The 10,599-nt window shown below is 35.4% G+C and overlaps 1 pseudogene; it reads right to left on the bottom strand.

Annotated features, from left to right (window-relative positions):
• Window positions 1-5,853: 5,853 nt before the first annotated feature.
• Window positions 5,854-8,343, bottom strand: LOC110736713 (annotated as a pseudogene).
• Window positions 8,344-10,599: the final 2,256 nt, after the last annotated feature.

Here is a 10,599-nt window from a genome sequence, read left to right as displayed (position 1 = left end):
AGCATTCCAACCCTAAAAGTTATATCACATAATACAAAACCCTAGGTGGTAATTGGTAAATAATACAACAAGAAGCATATCATTAATTCTTTATCAGCATAAGATGTCCTCTGGAACCTAATATAAACATGATTTCAGTCAATAAAATATTATTCTATCACAAGCAATGATTTTGATTTCGTAAGCAAGGAGGTAAACAGATATAGAGCTACAGTTCTTTTTGAAAAAAAATTAATAGCAAGAATCTTAGAGAACATCACACTCTTAAAGCTGAACTAGAATGCTTCTAGTGAAAACAAACTCCGGAAAGATACGAATACAGAACTGTTCAGAATTTGAAGTTTTGAACAGATAGATGGGGCTCAGATCCAAACTAAATTTAGGGTTTCTACAATTCAACTGTGTGCATATTTGAACTAATGAGTGGGTGAACTGCAGCATGATTAAACAATTTATTTGAAATTTGCAAGCCAATCTCTATAATTCTTCAGTGAATGAATACCGGTACTCTGTGGCATATTATATAGCTACTACACCTACTAGCAGGATTATACACAGGCCATCATATATCCATCATTTCTTACAAATAACTAACAAAAATGGAAGACTAAATTAGATCATCTTTATAGAAGATTTATACCATTGTATGCCAAGGTTAGGGTAGAAATAGAGGGGGAAGGGGAGGGGGAAGAGAGGGGTGTTGGGGGGGGGGGGTGGTGCTCAGCCGTTCTATTTTAGTAATAATTAATAGATTTGTTTGTTTTGGGATAGTTGGATATCAAAAATTACATTTAATTAATTCTATGTATTGAAAGGCTATTAGCTTAATTGGTAGAGCAATGTGCTATCTTGCACTGTATGTGGGTTCGACTCCCACATAGCCTAATATATTTATGCCGAATCATGAATTTTGGTCATTGCTAATATTTCCTTTGTTTCAAAAAAAGTTGCTACATTTTTACTAGACTTTATCAAAATTCCTAATAATTAATTAGAGACTCAGTACTCAGTACCCCCACAACGTTAAATTTTGCTGATGATATACTTTGCTTAAACATCACAATTCGCTTTTAGACTCTCGAGATTAATTTTGCAAGATTGGGGGTATTATGTATTGTCACTGCGAGACTTTATCAGGCTTAACTAACCCGTTAATAATTTTGCCAAATATTGACAGCTGTAAATGCATACTATATCGAACACACCAACATTATTAATTTAAATGTTTATCACATAGCCTCTTTAAACTTACATATACACCACAATCCGCTTTTAAACATATACATTTAATACCGCTCTTTTGATAAAAAAAAAAAATCACGCAAGTTATACTTTCCGTTTCATTTCACAAAATTTGGGGGGCGTCCGCTTTGCGGGTGCTCCAACAACTAGTAATATAAATATGAGAAAAACACCTCATAAATTAATCTTGAAAAAGTCAAGGACTTTATGAAAAAAGTCTAATTTCTTCGGAAATTAGACTATTTCTGACCCTTTAATATTGTTTTTCTATAGCTTTGTATTTTAGGTTTCAATAAATCTACACGAGTAGTGTAGATATTCGTCGTCTCCCTATGGTGGAGTCGTTAGGTTTTGTTAGTTTAGTTGTTTGTTTTTCGTTAGAGTTTATTTGTGTGTCAGGGCTTATCAAAAAAGTAATCATCCTTTGCCCTATTATCAGTTCATTGGTAAATTTTTATTCGGGATCGCAACGGTTGTCGAATTCTCAAATGTGTTCATGCGAATCATATAATAATCATCCTTACAGCTACAACAAATCGTTAGACCGTCTCTCCGAAAAGGCTACATTTTTTAGCGATGTGTGCGAGGGATGTACCACAGGGCAAGATCTTTTCAACGATCGTAGCTTTGGTAAAGGAAACCTTTATTTGATTCAATTTTATGTAATTGTTAATTTAAATTTCATTTGTAGATGCCGGATGGTTTGTTTATTAATGAATTGATTTTGTTAAAAAAAAAAAAGGACTTTCTCAAAAAAAAAAATGAAAGTTCTTTATTTCGGATTTTTATTTGATAATGTGAAAAAATACATTAAATATTATTATTATATGTATTAATAATTATGGATATAATTTTTGCAGAGGAAGAAAGCTATAATAGCAGAAGTGACAGAGAGCATCCACTTCTTTTAGAAGCTCCGACAACAATAGCGAGCAATTGTTTGTAAAAGTTGCCCAACGCTTGATAATCATAACAGCTCTGTGCTCACTTTATTAAGGACAAGAAGTGATATTACAGGAGATTAAGAGATTACAGATTAAGAAGAGTAAATGCTGACAGAGTTTAAGGCGGATTCATTTGGGTGGATATGGTTAACGTCAATTGACGGAAATGGTTACTCTACCACTCCAACCAAACAAGTTGTAACAGGATCTCTTATTAGAATATGTTTCCAATCCCTTGAAATGCATATACCAAACATGCCCATGTACTGTGCCTCTTAATTCTTTATCTAACATATCTGCTACTGGATTTCATGTTAGAAGATAAGATTGACATAAAGAAGACATTGGCTCCGGGCAAAATGATAATATTTTTGTTGAGTAAATAATTTGTTTTTATAATTATAAATATTTATGTAATTTGTAATTGATTCATCCGTTATTTTAATTGCACTATTTGGACTTTTTCACTATTCACACACATCCTTTAGGTTGTAATTTGTTAATTGATTCATCCTTTAGGTTGCTGACCCTGAGACTAAAATGTTATTGTTTGTGATTGTTTATCTAAAACTAATTAGTCCCTTAATTTAATTGGATCAATAGATAATGTCATTCTTCTTCTTTCTCTATGAAACTAGAGAGAAGTTGGATATAATTTAGCTTATGTTGCTTTTGTATCGAATTGGTTTTGTATCGAATTGGTGACACTCCTCTCATCCTCTGTATATCGGATGTTCTATTTATTGTCTTTTATGTGAAGTGTGCTTCTTATTTTTTACTTATATCATAATGAAATTAAATGTTCGCTTATTCTCACAATTTTGTCTCTTCTTCTGATTCCTAACTTTTGAAGGTTTTCAGGTTGTTTTAAGGGTTTTCCAAATTTAATTACCCTTTTTAGTAGGAATTGGAATCTGTCATAGACAATTGGGTCTTTTTTGAAATTTTCTTTGTTTTGGATTTAGATCTCCCGAACTTTACTGCAAATAAGATATCTTGAGGTGGACTATGTTGAAAAGCTGGAGTTATTGTATACAATGGTTATGGACTTATGGTCTTTCATGTTTATCACAGGTTCATTTACTTACTTATCAGCTAATGTTTACAGATCTAAACTTGGTGAGGAGCCAGGATGCGATACAAACTTAAGATACGATATTGGACAAGTAGTTAAATGCGGAGTAGCAAGATCTGATCCTACATCTCGTCGTATCTATCTCAGTCTCCTTAATTCTCCAACAGAGACTTGTGAGGATGACATGATCAAGTTGGGTTAGAGGTGTTTGTTGAATAATCCGTACTGTAAACCAACAATATCACACTGTATTTTTGCAGTATTGTGTGGTTTGCAGTCTGAAAATATTGTGGTGCAGTTGGTGTTATCGACAGAGTGCGTTTGCAATATAATTATAGCATAAATAGATTATCAAGTATGGAGTAGTTGTATTTAGATCTAATTAATATTTTGGATTTTAAGGGTTACGCCCTCAACTTATGTACCTAATCTATTACTAGTAAAATATTACTCACTAAACACATTTTATTCTCTAATGTCTCCTATATATTTGTTAGACTCCATTTATATCCTACAAGTGGATAGTGTGGTTTATGGAATTGTCGAGATAGTGTCACTTATTACGATGATAAACTCATCCCTCATACGATACTCTACACGTCTTAAACTTATCAACTTACTAATGGAGTTGCACGTACAGTCCTAAACTGTGACATGTATCATAAAACTTATCTACAATTCATATGCTCCGTTAAAATCTCCACTCAAACAAAATTCAATGAAAAATGTCAAGAATAACCTAATTTGAAGTAGTTAAATGTAAATAAATGTATGTAATATCTAATGGAATATGATCAATACTCCAACGAAATTAGTGAAGATTTTAATAAGTATAAGACTTTAATATGTAGATTGAGAACAATGAAAATAAATAAATAATAATAACCATATCTAATTAGAAATAACCCCGTGCCTTTCAAAAAAAAAAAAAAAAAAATTAGAAATAACCCCGTAGGAAAATAGTCACAATTGAAGTACCATCATATTTGCTAAAGGCACAATAATTAATTAGATACTACTCCGTATCAATGACCATGTATCACAATAGTCATTAGTTTGTTACAACCTCAGCCTACACATTTCAAAAAGACAAATGAAGAAGTTCTGCAACTCTGCAAGGCTTGGCAGCTATGGCTAATCCCTTATTCATTATTTAGTTATTTCTTCTCCCTCGTTTTCTTTACTATACATCGCGATTAGTACCAAGTACAATAAAACTGGTGGCATAAACTTAAGCTAAATTTTCCACGTCAATGCTACTACTACGTATCACAATTCACAAGCAGTGATCTTGATAGATAGTCTATTCAACGATAATAAGACTTTAAGTTATTCAATGACAAGACTATAATCAGGCAGACTAAGGATATTGTTAGGAAATATGTTCAAAGCAATGACTGGTCCATGAAAAATCCTTCGCTTCTTTCCAAGTTGATGGAGTTGATGCAGGAGCTTCCAGCATGTCTGCGAGCTCATTACAAGCATGCTGAAGCTATTGAGATACAGCAACACATCAGAGAGTTTATAGTAGCTAGCTTCAACAGTGATTTCCTGCCCAAGTAGCACTATAAAGCTAGTAATGTTCAGATCAACTTGCCCATTGCTGTTGTTTGCTTGTTGGTTTGAATAAAAGTCTGCTTTCCATCTCACAAGCTTCTATTGATATTGTACCATCTGAGTCAGATTTACATTCAGCCGATAAACCCAACCACCGCATCTTCACCAGAAGTAGCCAAGTGATCTGAAGTGTGAAGACAAAAAAAGGGAAATAAAGTCATTTTTCTGTGGTACTTGAGTTTTCATGTGCAATTCCCCTTGAAGTCTCTTTATAGAATCTGGAAATGAAAGAGGTTAAAGAAAACAAGGTTTGCAAATGTGTCAATACATTCATCAACACCAAACATACAAACAAAAAAGCTAGTTAAAATATTGTTCGTTAAGGAAACAAACAAAACTTCAAGCTCGTTTTAAACAAGCCTACCTTGAACAACTTGGAAGGCTCATGAGTAACTCATCATATGCCACAAGCTCTGCAACATAATATATGCCTATACGGTGTGTTTTGGATCATGCCAATCATGCTTAAGGAGGAAGCTTATTTCTAGCTCACGAAAATAACCCAACTCAAAGTCATAACCCGAACTCACAGCTCTTCCCTTCAGATCCCCAAACACGTATAGTGCCAGGGAAACAAAACGAAGCCAACAACTTTCTGACATTCAGTGATCCAATCGAACCCTGCCTATAGCCATGATAAATGATCTTACCAGACACAATGACCAGGGCCCTCAGTGAACTAGCTCCATATAGGAGCGTGTACTGAGCACATTTGTAGTCTAATACATTGAAAGCTTCCCCTTTTCATCAAATAAGAATACTGATATAACAATTTACTATAGCATTGAATGGTATCTGTAATTAATCATCAATGTCTTTAAAACGATTTGCTAAGAAACTACGCCAATGTTTACAAATTACAACTACACATCATTGGTACAAACATGTAGACTACATTGATAGACGAAAATTCACATAAAAAGGGAGAGATCATTTGAATTCACCTGCAGCATAAAGCCTATAATTTCTGGAAGATCATGCAAAACGAGATTGTAAGTCTGAATCAAAAAGCCAATATTACAGAGTTGTTCATGTAAAAGCGCCAGGGATACCATGATACAGAATTACAGACATCAGAAGCAAAGCAACAAAAAAAATAAAAAAAATAAAAAAATAAAAACCAAAATGTGAATGAAACACCAGGCCAACAGCCAAGTCTGAACTATACAAAAAATAACAAAAGTAGTAAAGCTGCAGCAATAACATATAACTGCATAATTTATGCCATAGCTAAATTCAACAAGTCTATACATAATCTTAAGCAACCTCTTCTCTTCTCTGAATGCTCCCAAGTAATAAAAGCATGGAATGGCTATCCAATTATAACTTATTATCACTACTACTTCACACAGGAATTATGTCAATTGGAGCTAACAGCGGTCTGATATTCATAGATTGTCTAGGAGCATCCTACTCCATCTCAAATTTCTCTGCAGAGAACATATTCATAGATTGTCCAAAAACTTTGCATACATTTTAACAGGAATTCAGCTGATAAACTTCTTAAGCAAGTCCTTGTTTGAGTCACTTAAGTTACCAGAAGAGATAAGGCCAACAAACAATGAGAAAGTGTCTGCATCAGCTTCAAATCCTTTTCCAACCATAAGATCACAATAGTATAATGCATTTGATAAGTCATTATTGAGTATATAACCTCTGATTATCGTATTATAGGTTCGATCATCAGGGGGGCAACCATCTTCCTCCATTATCCTCAGCACTTGAGCAATTTCACTCATGAGCCCTTTCTTGCAGAAGCCTTTGATTATTGTAGTGTATGTTTTAACATCAGGTTGCAGACCTTTTGTTACAAGATCTGAAAAGAACTTTGCTGCATCTTCAAGTTGTCCAGCCTCACACAAGTTGTCTATTAAAATATTGTAGATGACAATATTTGGCTTAACACCATTATCCTCCATTTCTTCAAGTAGTTTCACTGCCTCATCAAGCAGCGCACTTTTGCAAAGGCCGTCAAGCAAGGAGGCATAGGTGACAACATTTGGAGCAATTCCATGAGCCAGCATTTCCTTAAACAGCTTACGTGCAGATGGGAGTCTATTGGCTTTACACAGCCCATCGATAAGAGTGGTATAGCAAACAACCTCAGGGGTTATCCTTTTCCGAAACATCTCATGGAATATGGTTAGGGCCTTGTCAATGTTATTAGCCTTGCAATATCCATTAATCATAGTGCTGAAACTTACAAGATTAGGCTCCCAACCATTTCCAGCCATGAGATCAAGTAGGTTCTCTGCATCTTCCATCTGACCACGCAAACAATAACCATCAAGTAATGCACTATAAGTAAGGATGTTTGGAGGCACACCTCTCTCAATCATGTACTTTATAATGGACTGAGCTTGATCAACACAGCCATCTTTACAAAACATGTCAACCAGCATGTTGTAGGTCTCAACAGTAGGTGTTATGTTGCTCTCTAGCATTTCAGTCAACACACGCTGAGCCTCATCCCCAGAGCCAGAATTGTAGAGGCCTCGAACCAAGGAATTATAGGTGACAACATCGGGTTTAATGCCCTAAGATTTCATGGAGGAGAACAGGTCTAGGGCCTCTTGTAACAACCTGTCCTTGCAAAGACTATCGATGATAGTGCTGTATAAAACAATGTCAGGCTTAAAATGAGATCCAGATTGTATTTTCTTAAGAAAAGCGAGAGCAGACGCATTGTCGCCAATCCTACAAAGCCCTTTGACAATAGTATTATAGGTAACAACGGAAGGTTGGAGACCAAGCTTGACAATTTTATTCAACAAATGAGCAGCTTGGGGTAGCTTATCACAGTGAACATAGCCGTTAATTAAGGTATTAAAGATGACAGAATCAAGGGGATAACCAAGCTTAAGTCTTTTAGCAAGGAGAGAGAAGCCAAAATCAACTCTGCCCAGATGACAGTAGCAATTGGCAAGAATACCAACAGAATGCATATTGGGTTTAATACCATACAACTCAAGCTGCCTGAAGAGAGAGATAATGGTGGAATGTGGATTAAAGCGCTTCAATTTGACAATAGCAGTAAAAAGCTGATTAAAATAGATAACAGACGGAAGAGGGCGCAAATTAATCATTTGATTGTATAGAAAAAGGGGGGATTTAAGATCAGAAAACCCTAATTCGGATTGTTCTGTAACTGAACTTAGAAACAATTGACGATCTTGTAAAGAAGAGAAAAATCGAAAATGGGAAAGGAAAGAAGGGGAAAGAGACTTACCGCCATTAGAAAAGAAAGAAGAAGCTTTAGAAGAAATCATCATCCAGAGAACTGAGTAGCGTAGTGAGTTCTCGCAATCTTCTTCTTCTCGTTGTTGTTATGCTTTGAGTTTTTGACAGTGTAAGGCTTAAAAAAAAAAAAAAAAAAAAAAAAAAAACCTTTCCAAAAAAAGTGTCCTAGTGCAATCAATGACAGGTAAATTTGTCAATACGTAACATCCTTCTCCGTTTTGTTGAGTGTTACGAATTACTACCTGTTTTTTTTTAATGAATCAGTTTGACCGGTAAATTTATCAATACGTAACTTTGATTATTAATATCTATAATTGTCGATTAGTAAAACCTGTAACAAAATTATATTATGAAATTATACATTGTGACGAATCTAATGATATACTCCCTCTGTTAAATATTATCTGCAACTTTTGTCATTTTTGTCCGATCAGATTTATGTGCAATTATCTGTTTTTTTTCCATTTTTAGTAAACACACCCTTAAAATTACATATTTACCCTTAAAAAATTTAATGTTCTTAATTTTACCCTTATCTTATTTTAATCACAATAACCTTTTTTAATCTAATCTAACATCATGAACCTAATTCTACCCACTCATCTCCTAGTTTACCCACCACCCATTCATCTCTTTCTTCAACCTTCACCCTCTTCATCTCTTTCATCTCTTTCACCTTTACCCTCTTCATCTCTTCCCACCACCATTCTTTCTCCTCCTTCACGACCACTGCCCCTCCCACCACCATTCTCTCTCCTCCTTCACGACCACTGCCCCTCCCATCACCAATCTCTCTCCTCCTTCATGACCACCGCCCCTCCCACCACCATTCTCTCTTCTCCTTCATGACCACCGCCCCTCCCACCACCATTCTCTCTTCTCCTTCTCGAATTTTAGCCGGATTTGCTTTGGGGTTTGATTTTGTACGTTTGTCGTTTATTTTTTGGGTGATTTACGTTCGAATTTTCTGGGTTTTTTTTTTCCGATTTTATGAGTATTGATTTTATGGGTTTTGATTTCGATTTTATGGGTATTGATTTTATGGGTTTCGATTTTATAGGTCTTCGATTTTATGGGTATTGATTTTATGGGTTTTGATTTTATAGGTTTTGATTTTATGGGTTTTGATTTCGGTTTTCTGGGTATTGATTTCGATTTTCTGAGTTGCTGTTCTTCCTCTGATTTTCTGGGTTTCTACGGTGGTGGGTGGGTATAGGGGGTGGGTGGGTTAGGATTAAGGGGTTTTCTACGGTGGTGGGTGGGTCTGAGTACATGGGTGGTGGGGTGGTCTGGGTTGGAGGTGGTTAGGGCTGGTGGTGGAGGGGAAGGTTAGATTTCTGGGTTTTCGTGAGGGTGGTGGTGAAGGCGGCGGTGTGGGTGGTGTTGCCTGGTCTTAGTGGTGGCAGTGGGTTTTGATTAATTAATCTCTCTCCACCTTAATTATATATCACAAGTGCATTAACTTTCTCTAATCTTTGCCCTTTAAAAATTGCATTGGCAACCGTGAATTGTACTGCAGTTGCAGATAATATTTAATGGAGGGAGTATTTATTTTATAATATCAAAAAAATTAAGTCAGACATGACATGTGGATGCATTGATAGGCCGTCGTCGAGCCTACCAAAGATAAATCCTATCTTGGTCTCACTAACTAATAGCAAGGGTAAGATAGGGTCGAACCCAAGAGAGGCGTTGAATCAACCACCGAGGTACTACCGTTCAAATAAGCTAAATGAAGTCGAAATTGGTTTGGTTTTAGGTAACTTCTACTAGTTCAATTCAACTAAAAGCTAAGGAGACTAAAAATATTAAGAGGAATCTAGGGCTCAGGTTACACCACTCAACTTCATTACAAATCACAATTAACATGCATCAATCAAGGTAAATTAGGGGAAGTCATCTGAGGTACCCAACTACTCTCTCAAGCTAGAGGGATTACTTGAATCATGAATATAACCTACTACCGTGGTTACAAAGCATAAATCAAGTATTGAAGCATAATCACGATGACATAAACATTCGCTTGAGTGGAAATTCCTATTCTCATGGCATTTTAAGTCAATTAAGCATAAGGGAGCTAACTCAAGTTCATCTTTCGATCCTCGTTGAGAAATCTTGATAAATAGTTCTTGCAATGGCCATATACAAGAACTAAACAATGAAACCACTTAAGCTCAACTAATTAACACCCCACAACAACCAAATTAGCACATGTAACAAGTTCTTTATGACTACATTGAGGGTTTTACCCAAACCTTAGAAATTAGACTACTCACAATCCATGGAAATTAAAGTAATTAAGGATTTCAAACAATTCATGAGCAAGATCAAATTAAGAATTAAGCTAATTAACAATCTAAGCATACAAGAACTAAACAAGTAATTAACAACTAAGATGAGGGAAGATAGAAGAGAAAGGAAAGAGAACGTTACTAGAAGCTTCAAATTTGAACAACAATGGTGGAATCTTGTCTTCTACAA

The sequence above is a fragment of the Chenopodium quinoa genome, unplaced genomic scaffold (genome assembly GCF_001683475.1).
Source record: "Chenopodium quinoa cultivar QQ74 unplaced genomic scaffold, ASM168347v1, whole genome shotgun sequence".
NCBI lineage: Eukaryota > Viridiplantae > Streptophyta > Magnoliopsida > Caryophyllales > Amaranthaceae > Chenopodium > Chenopodium quinoa.
Note: the sequence above shows the minus strand (reverse complement) of the source record. Positions and strands in the feature narration are given on the sequence as shown.